Source organism: Camelus ferus, chromosome 3, assembly GCF_009834535.1.
Source record: "Camelus ferus isolate YT-003-E chromosome 3, BCGSAC_Cfer_1.0, whole genome shotgun sequence".
Taxonomy (NCBI): Eukaryota; Metazoa; Chordata; class Mammalia; order Artiodactyla; family Camelidae; genus Camelus; species Camelus ferus.
Genome location: NC_045698.1, coordinates 99,680,788 through 99,698,937, shown reverse-complemented (window position 1 = coordinate 99,698,937; position 18,150 = coordinate 99,680,788).

Here is an 18,150-nt window from a genome sequence, read left to right as displayed (position 1 = left end):
GATTATTAGGTTTATTTATTTGTTTTAAAATTTTTTGTTAATGGAAGTACTGGGGATTTGAACCCAGGACCTTGTGCATGCTAAAGCACGTACTCTACCACTGAGCTAAACCCTCTCCCTGGGCAACCCTTCTTTGCTCTCTCTTTTCAAGCATAGACTCTTTCCCAACTATATCTGCTTTTGATGACTTGCCAGTCCCTCCAGGTAGTTGTTTGTCTATTTTTCCCAGAGTTTATAGTTGTTATCTGTGTGGGGGTTGGTCTGATAGGAGCTAGTTAGATATTACTGGGAGTAATCCATTGTAAATTTTTAAATGGAGGAGTGACAAGAACTTATTTACTTGTTAAAGAAATCATTTTGGCTGCTCCATGGGGGAATGAATTGTGGCAGGAATCAATAGTGGAAGCAAGGAAACCTGTTGTGAGGCCACTTTAATGGTCCAGGAAAGAGTTGGGGTGGCTTGTACTACGGTTGGGTGGGGTGAGGGAAGCAGAAGCAATGGAGAGAGACAGATTCACATGTAAAGGTAAAGTCAACAGGATTTGCTAAAGGATTAGATGTGGTGGGTCAGAGAAAGAGAAAACAACAGGATGACTGCTAGGTTTACAGCCTGAGCACTTGGGTCAATAACGGTGTCTTTTAACGAGACAGAGAAGACTCGGGAAGAAGCAGATGAGGCGTGAGGCATATTAAAATACATTGAGTTTGAGGTGCTTACGAGATACCTAAGAAGAAGTACCAAGTAGATGCCTGGATGTATGACACTGGAGTTCAAAGCAGAGCTGAGAGCTGAAGGTATAGATTTGAACTTTCCCGTTTATATAAGATATATAACACAATGGGATTAGATAAACTCACTTGAGGAAAGTGGAGATGAAGAGAGGTGGTTGCAGGAACGAGCTCTTGGACTCACCAAAATTTACAGGTTGAGCAGAAGAGAAGAGGCCAGCAAAAGAGAAATCAAAGAGGCATCCAGTAAGCTAGGGAGAAAATCCTAGAGAAAAAAAAAAAAGCTTTAAGAAGAGATGACGCACCTGTTAGAATCTATCATCAAAAAGACAAGAAATAACAAGTACTGGTGAGGATGTGCAAAAAAAGGGATCCCTTGTGCCCTGTTGGTGGGAATGTAAACTGGTGCAGCCACTATAGAAAACAGTATGGAGGTTACTCAAAAATTTAAAAATAGAGCTACCTATGAACCAGTAATTCCACTTCTGGGTATTTATCCAAAGAAAATGAAAACACTAACTCAAAAAGACATTCACACTCCCCATGGTCACTGAAGCATTATTTACAATAGCCAAGATATGGAAATAACCTAAGTCTCCATCAAATGGGTGAATGGATAAAGAAGATGTGGTGTAGATATAAGGTAATATTATTCAGACATAAAAAAAGAATGAAATCCTGCCATTTGTGACAACGTGGATAGACCTTGAGGGCATTATGCTAAATAAGTCAGACAGAGAAAGACAAATACCATAGGATCTCACTTGTATGTGGAATCTAAAAAGCAAACAAAGAAGCAAACAGAAACACCTAAGCTCCCAGCTCACAGATACAGGGAACAGACTGGTGGCTGCCAGAGCAGAATGGGGGTAAGGGCTGGACAGAATGGGTGAAGAAGGTCAAAAGGTATAAACTTCTGTTATAAAATAAATAAATCATGGGGATGGAATGGTGACTATTGTTAATAACACTGTACTGCATATCTGAAAGTTGCTAAGAGAGCAGATCTTAAAAGTCCTCATCCCAAGGGAAAAAAAGAAACTGTGTCACTACATACGGTGACAGATGTTGACTCATTTCACAATATATACAAACATCAAAACATTGAAACTAATATAATGTTATGTCAATTATGCCTCAATTTTCAAAAAAGGAGTCATGAGTTGAATGCTACTGTGAATTTGAGGAAGATGAAGGCTGAGAACAACCTTTAGACTGAGTGTGGGAGGGTGTACATGAGTGAGGGTCTGAAGCCCACATGGGTCATCGATGAGGAGAAACCTGAAGGGAAGGGGCGCATCTAATGGGTGATGATGGAGAATCTTTGTATAAGTTGCACCGTGAATGGGAAAGAAATAGGCCAGTGGCTGAAGGGGCATCTGGGCCAAAGAAAGCTTTTTTCAGTTTAATAGCAAGAGTTACAACATGTTTGTATACTGATGGGGGAAATCCACTTGCCCTCATTGTGCAGGCTGGATTCAAACACAGCCTACCTGTACTTGGCTTCCCTTTTCATAGCCCACACTTCCCCAAAGAGAAGAAGAGCATGTATTTCACTGTCTTTAACAGCAGAACAGTTATCAACGAGTACAGAATCCCACTGTCATCTGATTATCAGTAGGCACCTTGTAGTCACTGATTCTAACAGTCCTACATTTAACACCCTGTGTAAAACGTTAAATAGATACATATGAAAATTCTTGCATAATAAGAGAATTTTCTCTGGGTGACATGCTCAGTCAGTCTTCTTAATGAAGAGTTACACAGGCCTTTCCTATAGTCCCTAGAGGAGCAATATAGTTCAGTTTTAAGAATACCTACTTTGGTATCACTCAGACAGACTTAAGTTCAAGTTCCGGTTCTGCCTCTTCCTAATGCTGTGTCCATTTTTAAAATAATAAATACAGTTCACTAGCCAACTATTTGTATGCCTCCTAGACTTCATTTCTTTATCTGACTTTCCATTCTTGTACTCAGTGGCTGCCCTGTACATATAAATGCAGGTACCATGTACTGCAACCACTTTAAAAAAAATCTACCTTGGCATTGGAACACTGTGAGTGCAGGCAACCTGAGCCCTGCACTCAGTATTTGCACTGCGGATGTGAAGACAGTCCACACCCCCAGGAGTTTCCGGCCACCAGGGATCACTAAATTGCATAAGCAGGTGTCTGTGCAAAGTCCAAGAGGTTAATAATGAACAACTTATTTTATCTGTAGCTAGGGAGGTGGACTCAAGTGTTGTCAACACCAAGCGAACACACAACAAAGCATTTCCCAAGAGAGATCCAGAGAGATAAGTCAGAGAGAAATGCACCTGTTAGAAAGATTATGCTTTTCCTGGGATTTCCTACTGGTTTTCCAACAACTGGTCATATTTGTCAACATAAGTCACTCTTTTCCCCTCTGTCTTACTTATCTGAATTGATAATACTCGGAACAAAGACAAAAATATATTTCCCCATGAAACCTATTAAAAGACAGGGCACCCTCCACATCAGTGGAAAGGATCAGGTTTCTCATCTAAAGTCAAATACAAAGATCTGAGAGTGGTAATGGTTGGTGTCTAGAAATTACTCTGAGAGTCATTTATTCAAAGATTAGATTTCCTATTGTTCTCATGTTGGGGTCTGGAATTTGCCTGAAAACGAAGCAACAGGGAGAAGAGATGCTTCCTAACGATTTGCATACACTGGGCTTGCTATCCTGCCAGCCAGAACCATTAGAGGATCAAACCAATAGCACACTTCAGAGTGAAAGAGAGAAAAGAGCGCCTCCTTCATAAGTCAAACGAAAATAAATAAATATTCCAGGCTTTTGAATGTTCAATTAGTTCTACACACTGTCCCAGCCAACGGAGCTCCTGTACTCTTGTGTTAAGACATGTTCTTTCTCTGGCCTCTTTAACATTTAAATTGAGCAGACAAGCCTTTGTTACCAGCAGCAACTCATCCACATCGCCCCCCTTCACACACATACATGCCAGTTTGAGAAACTCAATCTTCCTGCTTCCAAAGCATGAAAGGCTGCCTTGGCCCCATGGTGCCGAGGAGTCTAGGTGTCCCAAGAAAGGGCTTAGATCATGGGCGACCCAGCCCCTCCCCTGGGAACGGCCTGCTGAGAGCAGCAGTGGAAACCACCACCCAAAGTGGAGGCTTGTGGGTGAACTGTTACTGTTTTAAATTGTAAAACTCCTTCCAGGTCCAACCAGAGAGAACAGCATAGATTCTGTAGGAAACAGCAAAATTACACAGAGAGGAGTTAACAGTATAGACTATGCATGATGGTCACACTGAGCAGAAAATCGGCCTGTGCTGCAGATCTCTAGCTCTCGGGACTCCCAGCAGTTCATTTTCACCAGCTTAACAAATAGCATCTGGCTCCCTTAGGAGAAGTCAAGTGTGCACAGCAGTCACAGAAGACTGAGGGCCAGGCTTCTTTCCATTTTCATCAAAAGGGTGGGTTGTATGTAAAAGAGACAAAGCATAATATTTTCAGCTGTGTCACCTAGAAGATGTGCAGCAAGGAGAGGGGTAGCTATACTTTCTAGTATTAAGGGCAGGGTTTCTCACTGTGCTCCACAGGCCACCTGCACCAAACTCAACTGGGGCATGGGTTTAAATTACAGATTCCCCGGCTCCCACCCTCATAGATTCTCATTTACTGCTCTGAGATGAGTCCTAGGAGTCTGTGTTTTTGACACACTCCCCTAGTGATCTTAGGTGCCCTATAGTTTTGAGAATCACTAGCACACGGTATAGGAAGAACTATTACAGAGTTGAGCCTTGGGGAATAAAATAAACAGATTTTCTTCATCCCTATTTTCAGACAGGCCAAGGTTATTGCCTATTAAGGATACATGATAAAGGTAAGATTGTTCAAAACATGGTGTCAGGACAACTGGCCATCCATGTGAAAAAATAAAATGTGATTCCTGCCTCACACCATACACAAAATTAATTCTAGGCAAATGAAAAAAAAACTAAATGTGAAAAGTCAGCAATTCTCCTTTTTTTTTTTTTTTTTTGTTCTAATGGAACAAAAAAGGAGAATTTTTTTTTTAAATTTTGTGGTAGGGAAAGTTTTTTTTGAACAAGCTACAAGAAGAACAAAGTATTAAAGAATGATTTATCAATTCACCTACAAGAAATTTTAAAAAATCTTTATATAAAAGATTTGAACTATAAAAGATAAGCAATCAACTAGTAGAAGAAATTTGGAACACTCAGATTTGATAGATCACTTTCATACTTAAGAACTCCTACAAATCAGTGGGAAAGAGAAAACTCAATACAGAAATGGACAAAGAGTACAGACAACTCACCATACACAAATAGGCAAACGAAATACTCAACAAATTTAAAAAATGTTCAATCTAACACTCCAGTAAGTGCAAACACTTAAAGAATTAGCTATCACTTTCATACCCATTAGATTGGAAGAAATATTTTAAATCTGACATTGTTTGTGAGAATCTTAAGAAATGACAGCTCTTACACATTGCTAACGGTAATTTAAATTCATTTAATCAGTTTGGAGAGCAATTTCTTAATCTTTACTTAATTGTAAAATGTACATTACCTTATGACCCATCAATTCTACTTCTGAATAAATAGTGAAGGAAATTTCCTATATGTACGCAAGAAAATGTATAAGAATGTTCATTTTGGCATTGTTTATGATTATATGTTTAAACAAAGGAAACTAAGGAGAATATTTTCCTTAAAAGGCAAAATATCCATCAACAGGGCAGTGAACAAACTGCGATCTCTATATAGTGGATCACTGGCAGCAATTAAAATGAAGCAGGTCTACTGAAGTAACAGGGATAAATCTGCAAAACACAATGTCCAAAGAAAAGCGTATTACAAAAGGATACGTACCATTTAAATAAATTATTAACATACAAATAGGATCTATTTTTAGGTGAACAATTTGATATCATAAACAGTATAAAGCACGCACGCAAATGCTGCACATCAATGTGCAGTTAATGGTTTCCTCTGAGGAAGGAGGGGGAGGACTTTAGCTGTCACATCTCACGTCTTAAAAAATTAATCTGAAGCAAATATGACACAACGTTAACGTGTTAACCTGAGTGGTGAGTAAACGGATGTCTGTCATATTATTTGTGTAGGCTGAAATATTTCATAATTACAAGAAAAAATAAAACAAACAAAAATCAACCACGGGGACGTGATTAGGTTGCGTAAGACTGGCACAGTCCATTATAGTCCTGTGACACACAGACACAAGCCAGGTGGGTGGGAGTCTAGGTCACCAGCTTTGTTGTTTTTTTTTTTCCCAAAGAAACATGTTGGGAAGCAGAAATGAAAAGATTTTTGCCAGGCTAACGCCTATAGGATTTGGTTAAAGCAAAATAGGAGTAGTAAGTAGTATTTACTCATGGACAGAGCAAAGGAAATGCTGATAATTGCGTGTGTGTGATGCTATCTTGAAACCAAGTATGCTTAGCAGATAGGAGATTTTGTGATTACACTTTCTCTTCCTAAATAAATTGGTCATAAAAATAGCACCAGAGAAACCAAAGAGATGAGGAGACCTAGCTAGTGTGAGATCCAGAAAACTAAGGTATCCTTTGTGATATCCTAAAAAAAATACATTTGATCATAGACTGTCAGAGGTGGGTCTCCAAACAAATCACACTGTGAGACCCAGGCTCATAGGCAAAAAGTTTCCCTTGAAGTCATGGCCGAAGGGCTAGTAGGTTAGTGAGAGCATCTCCTGCTCCAGAAATCTTTGAGAATGAACAAGGGTCATGATTGAGTACAATATTGCTTGGGGTAAAAAAAGGAATTCCAGACCAGAATCTGGAGTATAATCGCTGCTCAGTGAGCATTTGCTGAACTTACAGAACTGCCTCCATAAAAAGAGGCCAACCCGGGCAGCTGGGCAAGACCATAAGCAACACTCGATTCTTTCAGTGAAAGTGTAACTCATGGATCATATAGACTTTCTTACTTTCTCTTTCCCCCTTTACTTCTGCTTTTATCCCCTTTTTGCCCACTTTTCTGTTACCCTCTACTTATGCTTTTGTCACCTGGGTTCCAAAGATTATTTAATCAGCTTTTTAAGGATGTATCCCAGCCTGTCATCACTAATGGAGCCATTGTGCTTTGAAAAGCACTGTTGTCAGAAAGGCCTTTCAGAAAGGAACTTGTCAAAATCAGCCCAGCAGCCCGTTTGACACAGGACGCAGGTATCGATCGGTCGAGTGCACCAGCAGAAGCTGGGCCCCTCCCTTGTCCCAGGGGATGAGTTTTCATTAGTCAAAGCCAAATATAGTAGGATTTCTCTTGCCAGTGACTGAGAAACATGCATTGTTGCCATTCTGGCCAAAGAGACAGGAGGAAAGCCTGCTGAGAAACTCATTTTGCCGCTAAAAATAAGAGACAGGACCATTCCCTTTTCCTGCTTTTCAAGTTAACTCTGTGAGGTGATACCCTCACTGACTGCAGCCATCCTGTGACATGGGGACAAATCTAAGGGGAAAGCCATGGAAAACGGCAGAATGGAAGACAGGAGGGGGGTAAAGCCTGGACACCATCATTAACCAAATCCGAAACAGCCTGACCCTAGGATTGCTGGTTAAGTGAACTAGTAAGTGTCCCAAATATTTAAGTTGCTTTTAAGCGGGTTTTGTTTCTTGTAGCAGAAACTATCCTAATAGCTACATTCAATTCCAAACTGTGATTTCCAGATTCCCTTAGGTGAGCTCTTGGCCAAAAGTGTCTCTGAGAAGACTGTCCACATCTTTTAAAATTGAGGTCATTGGGCCAAAAGCAATTTATTACTTGAGGATTTCTAATCTCTCTTCTCCTGGGCAGCATTTCAGAAAGCCCACAATTTGGGTAGGCATTCGCTCACTTGACAAAAGTTGGGGTACCACCTAGAAGCCAGGCACTCTTTTAGAAGGCCAGGACTATGGTGGTCACTGTTCTCGTGGAGCTGACATTCGAGGGTGAGGGGCAACAGTGATAAATGAGTAAACAAAGAAGTGGGTGATGTCGGAGAGCGATAAGGGCCATGCGGGAAAGGCAGCAGAGTGCTGGGGTTGAGAGTGACTGGTGGAGCATGGGACCATCTTGGACAAGCTGGTGGCACAGGCCTATCTGAGCAAGTGGCATCTCGGTGCCAACTGGAGGAGCCAGCACATGCGACTCTGGGGACAATTTTTCAAGCAGAAGTAAGGACCATGTGCAAAGACCTGGGGAGGAAAAGAGCTTGGGGTACTTGAGGAATAGAAAGTGCAATCCGGAAGAACAAATCTGACTCCATATCAGATCTGTTCCCTCAGCTCTAACCCTGGGCTCTGTGTCCTGTGCTTAGTCATGCTGGTTCTGCACCTTTTGTAACAGGATGTTGCCTAGAGCCTCTTTAAGGGATGTTAATACTTTTCCATTCATAGAGAGATACAAAGTTGCAGAACAGAGGAAAGCAGTTGTCTTGTTGGCAGTTTATAGGAACATCACGACCTAACCTACATGGACAGCTGCAAGAACAAAGGATTCCAACACCAAGAAGTTTGCAACCACCAACCACACCCTCTCCCCTTTCTACTATAAAAGGAGCCTGAATTCTGACTTGGGGAAGATGGTTCTGCAGGACATTATTCTGCCATCTTCTCGGTCTGCCAGCTTTCTGAATAAAGTCATTATTCCTTGCCCCAACACCTTGTCTCCCAATTTATTGGCCTGTCGTGCAGTGAGCAGAATGAGTTTGGACTTAGTAGCCAAAGAACACACGAGTAGCTGGAAAGGCATGAGAGAGCAGAGGTTGAGGTCGGAGAAGTCTGCAGCAACCAGGTCAGGCAAGGCCTTGAAGACCACGGCAAGGAGTCTGGATGTGTTCTAAGTGAAAAGGGAAGCCACTGGTGTGTGTGTGGGCTTGACAACCCACAATCCAATTACCAAAAGGTTTCACTGCAGCCTGCCCTCTCGTCTGACTGCTCAGAAAGGCCATTTTATGTCTTTGTCAGCAGGTCAGTGTCCTACAAATGAATCAGAGTGCCCTGGGATGCAGTCTCAGCAGAGGGGGCCGGAGGAAGGGGGCCAGCTATGCCGAGGCCCTCACTTTGGTCCTAACCCCACTCCGCCCACTTGGGAGGCTGGCTCCTCTCCATGAGGGAGACGTGGAACCTGACATGTTAAACAGTTCAAAAAACAAAAACAAAAACAAAAACAAAACCCACTTCTTCAAGTTCACTGCCCTGTTGGAGGCCTCACAACAAGCAGCAAAACTTTCTTTAAAAAAAAAAAAAGAGAAAAGAAAAGAAAAAAAGTAGGTCAGGGCTCTTCTGCCTGGTAGCGCACTGAGTGCTGGGCAAATTCCAAAAGCAACCGCTCCACTTGGAGGTCTCTACTGAGCAATCTGAGTGATGTCAGGACTAAGGGCCTCCAAAAGCCGAACGGTTTCTGAACCTGACCTCACCCGTGGTTTTCCTGGTAACTTTTTCAAACCGTTACTTCCTGCCCTGCGCTTTATTTATCCCACATGTTTATTTTCTATACAGTCTATTCCGAAATAGAGCTCTGTGTGAGTTTCCAGGTCACTGCGTCCCATCAGGGCAAACTCAACAGATGCGGGATGAGCTGGAAGATAAAACAGGCCATCACCGCCAGTGATGCTGAGCACAGGCTGCCACCGCTGAGTGGGCTTCTTGTTCTGGGGCCAGCCAGGGAAAGTCAGCGTCTGTGAGCTGGGCCATTGGTCCTTCCTCCTCTGAAGGACATCTCATGGTCAGGGCAGTCCCCTCAAACCGCATCCCCTAGAGCGTCTCTTGCTGACATGTTCAACGTGAGGATGGAGGTCAGAGAGACATCCACAGATTCCTGAGAAGCCTGCTTTAATTTCTTTTTCTCTTGAGGGCACCAGCAATTTCCTTCCATTTAATTCATTCTTTGGGTCTGCTGGCACAGCCTGCTGTTGTCACAGCAACGGGGACCAGCAATGCGGCTCTCTAAGGTTAATGCACCCTGTGGCCCACTGCCCACAGGCCTCAGCCTCCTCTCCAACAGCCCTGCCTGCCCTGGGCCAGGATGCTGCCTGTGCCCTGCCCCCTAGCAGCCTGGCACCACCGCCAGACCAAGCGCCGGCTGCAGTTTTCAGACAAGATTGATGCCCCTTGCTCATCTATCAGATCCCAACAAATTTAAAAAAAAAAAAAAAATCTCCCTAGAAAACCAAACCCCAAACCTTTGAACTCAGTTTTGCTAAAACTAAAATTGATCTTTCATGCCTCTGAAACCACACAAGCAGAAATTTGGTTTCAGCTGTGGGCTGTTTGCTTTGACCTCTTCCGCCTAGGAAACGCACTCCTCAGCATCCTGCTAGGGTGGTTCGGTAGTGCGAGGCCTGCATCTCCAGTGGTGGTGGTGATGAGAGGCTACTGGAACCACTGGTACACAAGCACCATCAAGGGAAAAGCCTTTCCTGGGTCCTTTAGCCTTTAATTATGACTTATTATATATCATGTACTATAACTCCATTCCAGATACCTAGAACAGGGCGCCTGGCACACAATAGGCCTTCAGCACAAATTTACTAAATTAATAACATTCACTGGCCTCTTTCTTACTATATGTCCCGCACTGCAGTATTTTAGACACACTTGTCTCAGCTTTTTTTTTTTTTTTAAATTGAAGTATAGTTGATTTAGTGTTGTATTAGTTTCTGGTATACAGCAAAGTGATTCAGATACACACACACATATATACAAACACACACACACACAGATTCTTTTCCATTATCGGTTATTACAAGGTACCCAATACAGTACCCTGTGCTATACAGTAAATCCTTGTTGCTTACCTATTTTATATAAAGTAGTGTGTATCTGTTAATCTCAAACTTCTAATTTATCCCTCTTCCCCTTTCCCCTTTGTTAACCATAGATTGTTTTCTATGTCTATGAGTCTGTTTCTACTTTGTAACTAAGTTCATTTGTATCTTTTTTTTAGATTCAACATACCTCTTTCTGACATACTTCATTTAGTATCATAATTTCTGGGTCCATCCATGTTGCTACAAATGACATTATTTCATTCTTTTTTATGACTGAGTAGTATTCCACTGTATATAGACACCACAACTTCTTTATGCAGTCATCTTTTGATGGGCATTTTGATTGCTTCCATGTCTTGGCTATTGTAAATATTGCTGCTATGAACACTGGGGTGCATGTATCTTTTCAAATTAGATTTTTCATCTTTTTTGGATACATGCTTTTTTGGATTGCTGGATCATAAAGTAACTATCTCAGCGTTTTAGTAGAGGATGACTGTGAGGTCAAAAAAAGCATTCATTTCTCTCTTACCACAGGCAAGGCACTACCCTAAGCACTATATATGTTAACTCAACTGATGCTCACAACAGCCGTGTAGTGGGTAGAAAGGTGACTCCTAAAAATGTATGTCCATGGTCAAATCCCCAGAAACTATGAATGTAACCTTATTTTGGAAAAAGTCTCTGCAGATTTGATTACATTAAAAATCTTGGATTATCCAGGCAGGTCCTAAATCCAATGCAAGTGTCTTTATAGAAGGCAGAAAAGGAGAAGACACAAGAGAAGAGGGGAAGACCATATGAAGGCAGAGGCAGAGACTGCAGTGATGCAGCCCCAAGCCAAGGAACGCCGGAGCTGCCGGGAGCTGGACGACGCAAAGAAGGACCCTCCCCTGGAGCCTTCAGAGGGAGTGCAGCTCTCAGACACCTTGATTTCGGACTTCTGGCCTCCAGAATCGTAACAGAATAAACTTCTGTGGTTTTAAGCCACCAAGTATGTGGTCATCTGGTATAGCAGTCCTAGGAAACTAATATAAATCCTGTTTTCCCAGATACAGAAACTGAGCACAGAAAATAAAGTGACTTGCCCAAGTTCACAAAGCCAGTAGATGGCAGAACTGGAATCTGAACCCAGTCTGGCATGAAGTCCTGGCTCTTAACTATTACATTCATTCCTGAAATTTTATTTCTTGAACACCTACTATGTGTTGTGTGTGTTAGATGCTAGGGACGTAGCTGTAAAGAAAAGAGACAAAGTTTCTCTTGACACTTATGTGGGAACTAAGGTTCAGAGAAGGCAAGTCGTTGGTCTAAGGTCATATAATTGGTGGAGCTGGGATGTGAACACGAGCATTGTGACCCTACTCCCTAAAACAGAATGGGAGCCACTGACCTAGGTGCCCTCTGTAAACAAAAGATGGGCAAGTGTGATGGACAACAGCAGCTGTCCCCTCTACCTCTGAACAGGGTCCCTGCCCGTAGGGTTTGCTGAGGCTGCCTTGTGACTGTGCAGCCAACTGGTCTACTAGGAGGCAGAGGCTGGGCCCCTTCTCTGACATCAGGATGGCCTAACCTGCAGGGAAAACGGCTTGAAGAGGTGGTTAACATCTATACTGCTCCTCGAGGTTACAGACAAGCTACGACCTTTGAATTAACTCTTCCAGCACCAGGGTCAGCTTTGTTCCTCAGTTTGCACTGAAATGATCTAAATTCCACCTGGAGAACAAAATGACTTATTAAGTGAAACCAGACATCATTCCTCAGGTCCAGAGGTAAAAGCTCCGAGTGGTGCATCTGCACTTTCAATGAAGCAGAGATGTTGTGTTCTGGGACTTCCGACACCTAAAGACAAACATATTTGAGAGGATGAAGGTGCCAGAAAGGGCCGGAAATGTGTTTTTACATTTTTTTTTTCCCTTGGAGGAAAAAAGAAAGAAAGAAAAAGGTAGGTTAGCCTGCATAAATGTGGTGCAATTTCCTTTTCTGAACTGAATTTAACTAGATTGATTGCAAAAGCAAAGAAAGCCAAGAATGAGGGGAATCAAAGAAGGAAAGAAAGAGGGAAGGATAGAAAACAGAGAAAAATAGGGAAGTCCAGCCAGAAAAGGGAAAGAAAAATATGAGAGTAAAGTGGCAAGGGAGACAGTGATTGAAGAAGGTAAGGAGAAAATAAAAGAGAGACAAAAATCAAGATGGGTAGCCAGAGGGAACACCCGGAAGAAAGATGGTGATTTTTGTGTGTCAGTTTCCAAATGACCCTCCACCTGGGGCTCTGGCCGCCCCCTCCCTTCCGCGGTTGCTCAGGGGACTCTCTATCAGTCTACTGAAGAGGCAGGAGGCTATCAGTTTACAAGAAGAGAGGAAGCAGGGGAAGAGGAAAGAACACAGACAAATTACTAAATGAGGAAGCCAATTACACAGTGCGCCATACTTCAAGCTGTCAGTAGGCTGCGATTCCTCAGGCACCTTTGAGCAAAGGGGGACTCAGAACTCTAGAGTCCACTGCCATCTGGCCTCTCCAAGAAGATAATCAACACAGACTTCCTCCAGCCACACATCCCATGGCCGGCATCCTGAATGAAACCTTTCCAAGTCAGAGGCCACTAGGACAGGACCACTGGATCACAGGATGACAAAAGCAGAGGAGGTCTCCAAACACAGCTGCCCAGGAGTCGTTTCAGTTTCCTATTTGTACCAAAGACAGGGCTGATTTGGAGCCTCCTGCTGACTTCTCGACCAGCCACGAACGTAAAAGCCAAAAGCAACAGACATTCGCTTCAGTCCAGGAGCCGAGGATGACGCGGGGGTGAAAGATCTTTTGTGTCTGCCAAAGGCCAGTACACGGAAGGCAGTTCAGCACACAAGTGACTTAGCTGATGGGGAGTTCTTTATTTTCACATAAAACCTTTACAAAGCTTGATGCAGCACAAGGTAAACGCCACCTCATGTGGCCTCAGAGGCTGACAGGGCACTGGGGCCCCCATACAATCTGACGTGGGGAAGTGAGGGCAGAGTGAGGTCAGACGAGGGATCAAAACGTCTGGCAAAGAATCCTGTTAGTCAGTGGCAGGTTCCACTTTGCAGGAAATACGAGTGCCGTAGGAGAGCCGGGGCACCGAGCAACCGGCGGCAGCACGCTTACATAACATCTCCATCTTGAGGAAGCGGCCAAACTCCCTCCAGCCACGGAGACTTCTGCGAAGTTTAAATTTATGACAGACTACATTTTCTTGTTCCCTGAACAAAGTCACATAATGTGACTGGCTTGAACCTCAAGGAAAGCCAAGAGCCTCAGGAAAAGGAAATTGTCAGGTGTGCAGTGATAAGTTTACCTGGGGGATAAAAGACGCTGACCTTTCAGTGATTACTACATCCTTAAATCCCTCTGGAAGCAGGAACGGTAAATCAGCCTGTCCCCTCTCCGGCCGGCCGCGTAACTCTATAAATGCCTCTCCCTCCCCATCCAGAGCAAGGGCTGCAGCTCTGGAAGACATTTCCAGCGGCTGACCCGCCCACTGTCATGATCTACAAGGTGAAACTGACTAGTTACATTCAGTTTCTGTCACAATGTTACTCGGTGTGAGGCCAGTGGCCGACCTGCATCCAAGTCACCAGGGGGCTTGGGGATTATATGCACGGCTGAACTGCAAGTTTTCGGGTGCGGGGACCAGGGATCCCCATTTGCAGAGTACCTCTGCTGGGGGTTCCACAGCCCCCCCAAGTTTGACAAACGGCTCTTGTATCACATGCTGTCTATGGAACCCTTCCTTCTCGTTCCCCTCCAATCTCATCCAGCCTTTCTTCTTTCTTCCCTGCCTCCCACCCTCCCTCCGTGACAACCTTCACGTGAGGCATGGTGTTGCATGCTCGAGGTACCGAAAACACAGAGCTCACCCTGAAAACGGCTGCAGCCAGGAAACAGGCACCAATGGACACACGTTCCTATAACGCGACTCGAAAAGCTCCTGCCGGGCCAGGAGAAGGTGAGTTTGGCTCCCTTGTGTGAAACGCAGTACTTCAAAAATATAAATGAATCTGAGGAAACGAAAACACACACTTAACAATCACAAGCAAGTCCTAGTCACTTTCCTGGGCAATTTACTGTGGGAAAAAAAATGCGTACACAAAATGACATTTATCCAGTTTATCAATAATTCTGTGCTCCCTACATCACCCTTACTTAGTTCTTTAATTGTGATGTCCCACCTTCACACGATGTGAAGAAAAAAAAAACCCACTTAGGTCCATGCCAAGGGCATTACCATCTGAATGTGTGAGTTTGCTGGTGGCAGGAGAGCCCCTCCCTCGGTGGAGGCCAGGGACTTGTCACACATGGGCAGGAGTCTCTCTGAGCCTGTGCTCTCCACTCACAGGTGGCAAGAAGACCACGGCAGAGAAAGCTGCAGGGAAGTGACTATGCAGGTGGTCATGAGACAGTGATGTCCACCCTCTCTTCTCGTTATACTAACATGTCCCGTGAGAAAGGAAACACAGCGGCTCTGAATTACATTTTGGCCCTACAGTGATCCCAATATCTTGCTTCAGGGAACACAGACCAGATATTCTGCTGTGTTGGGAAGAGACACTGATACACTTTATCAGAGCCCTGGGGAGCTAAGAAGCAATTTCCGTCTCTGCAGAGGAACTCAGTCCTGAGATTCCCAGTTGATCTCCATCTTGGCGTGAGTTTGGGATCCTGTCCCCGTCCTTTCCGGGTTCATGGTCTCCGTCCCTCTTACCCACAATACTGCCCTTCGCTTGCCCTCCTTCCCTGCATCTTTTCAACCACCAGAAGCTTTCAAATGAGAAAGCAACCAACTCCTCGTCCAAGTCCTGCATGAAGTTCAGTTCTACAAATATTCAGGGGGAAAGAGCTCCAAGAATTCCATGTCAATCATAAAGCATGCTTGTGGGGAATATTGGTTTCCTCTCAGACAAAGAAAGCCAGCAGGCAGTGCACACCGTGGCGGGTTCAGGAGGTGGCAGCAATGTGGTTTCAGCTCTGCTGATCCAACTTAAACAAGAGAGGAATGGACCAGAAGGAAACCCTGCCTGATAACTATTAAAAAATTCCACTGCTTGGTAAGAAACAACTTATTTCCTGTGAGGTGGGAAGCTGGGCACGCCATGAGCTGAGCTGTATAGCAAACCTGCCTTGGGAAGGAATCCACTGGTTCCTCCAGTCAAATGCTATCGCCTTTCTGCCCATTTGGAGTTTGGATAAAATGCCCTACTATAGTGGTTTTCAAACTCTGCTCTACAGCCGTGCTCCCATTTGTCTGTTCCACTACCTCCAGGCCCTGCCTAGACAGCAGGGTGTCAGATCAAGAAAATTAACAAACAACTCAAAAAGCTTGAAAACCACTAGCCTCGCACAATAGTTCCCATGAGTTTTCAGGTGGTCGACCAAGATGAAAATGGGAACAAAAAAAAAAAAAAAAAAAAAAGAGGAAATCACTCAACCTCAATACCGCTATCGACCACATCAGGTTGGCCTAAATTCTAGCAACAGATCATGTGGACTCTGGCAGTTGCCAAATATTTGGACCAGTGTGGGGTGGGCTAGAGAAATGCCTTTTTTAGGAAGACATTTTTCAGCCTCTTTCCATTCTCCTGATTTATATAAAGTGATTTCTCAGAAAACCCTCAGCAGCTGATACACCTAATAAGGAAACCCTCTAAAGACTGAGACTCTGCATTTTTAGCATCTCAGGCTACATTAGAGACTTCAGAGGTCTTGAGTTCTGTGACCGTATTTAACTGCCTCAGCTGCCTCTGATCTGCTGTAATACCAGCCTTCAGTGACTGGCCAACGGGTGGACTCTCAGATCTGTTCTGTTGAAGCAGACCCAGGAAGCTCCCTTAAAAACAGGATGGGCAGTTTCTTAGCAAGAACAAGGGGGAGGGTTAGGAGTGTGATGGATATTCCACCCAATTAATAAAGGGAATCCTCAGTTTTTAGAAAATCTTGTTTAGGGTCGGTCTTGGCCTTGAAGCTTTTCTAGGAAACCATCTAAAGGCATCAGAAGGACAAGTTTGTGGCTCATTACTAGCGGGCAAGTAAAGAGGGCAGAGTTACGCAAAACTGGGGAAGGGAGAAAAGCAGCAATTGTCTCCCTACCCCCATACTGCCCCCAGCTCTCAACCTCCTCTTTCAGCTTCTAGACTGGTGACTTTTCCGAAATCCTCAATCATGCTATTTTCATCATCCTCATCCTCATTTCTGAGCTCTTACTATGTGCCTGGCATTATGTTTCGTACCTATTGCCTCGTTAATTCTCACAATACACCTGCAACGTGGATGATCATTACCAGCATTTCCAGGTGAAAAATCTCAAGCTCAAAAGTTCGAAATGACAATCCAGGTCACAGCTGGCAAGTGATGGCGCCAAGACTCAGTCACATCTTGAACTCCAAAGCCTGTGCACTAAAGCTAAGTCAAACCGATTCAGTAGTATAAAAATTTTTATTATAATTTGAGAAGATTTCAGTATATATGGCAAGAAATTTATGAGTACATAGATTCCTTAAATCAAGGAAAAAAGGGGGGGCGGGTAAGAAACCATTGATTTCATTAGTGACACAATGCTTGGAAGACTTCTCTTTGAAGGTTCCTGGGCCTGGCCCGGAATACGAAAGACAAAATAAAATACAAGAGGTGTGTTAAAGGAATCCCCTGGAACAAACTCCAAGTTCGGTTTCAGTAAACTGAGATGCCTAAGAGAAGTGTTCCAAAGTGACTAAAGACAGAAAAACTGATATTAACATGTCCTCTGGTGTCATCTTTGAGGACTTTATAAAGAATCTAGAAGTGGTCATAGAAGAGTTCATTCATAGTTTAAAAGAAAAGAAAAGAAAAGAAAGCCAGACCTGCACTTATCCTAGTCTTTCTAAAGGTCCAGTGAAAGGAAAATATTCCTGTTGCCAATAACCTCTCTACCCTGTTTCTTCAGCACCAGGCTCCTGGATCAGGAGTGTGCAGCCTGGAATACACAGAAATGGTAAGAAATGGTAACAGACCTATCTGTTACCTACAGCGATGACACACCTTACAGAATGCTCTGAAGATTATGAGGATGTAAGTGATGTGATTATTAAGTTGGTTCACAAATGATTTGCAGATCTAAAGTTGGGCAGCATATGGCGCCAAAGTGGTTAAGGCAATTTGGTGGACAGTACAGAGAAAAACAATGCTTTAGACTGACAAGGGATCACCAAAGAGACCTGAATCCTTCTGTATGTAAAATGCTCTTGCTGCCCACCAGAGCGGGTGGGTGAGAGCCCACTGACGGAGGCTCCAACTTCAGCTCAGATGGAATGGAAAGCCAATCCCAAACCACATGACAGAGGCAAACACCATCAGAAATCTTCCCCACGTAGGTACAGGACATCCCGCACAACCACAGGTGTCGACTACAAACAGGGAGATTTGAGTTTGCAGGGTGCTGTGCACGCACACACACGTACACAAAACAAATACAGATACACATAACATATGCAAGCAAACATACTTCGCACGTGTCTTCCAGAGAACAATCGCTTTCTTTGGAGGATGAAGGGTCAGATATGGGCTAGAAGGAAGTCTGCCCCAAGGTAGCAGGGACTGAGAACTGTGCC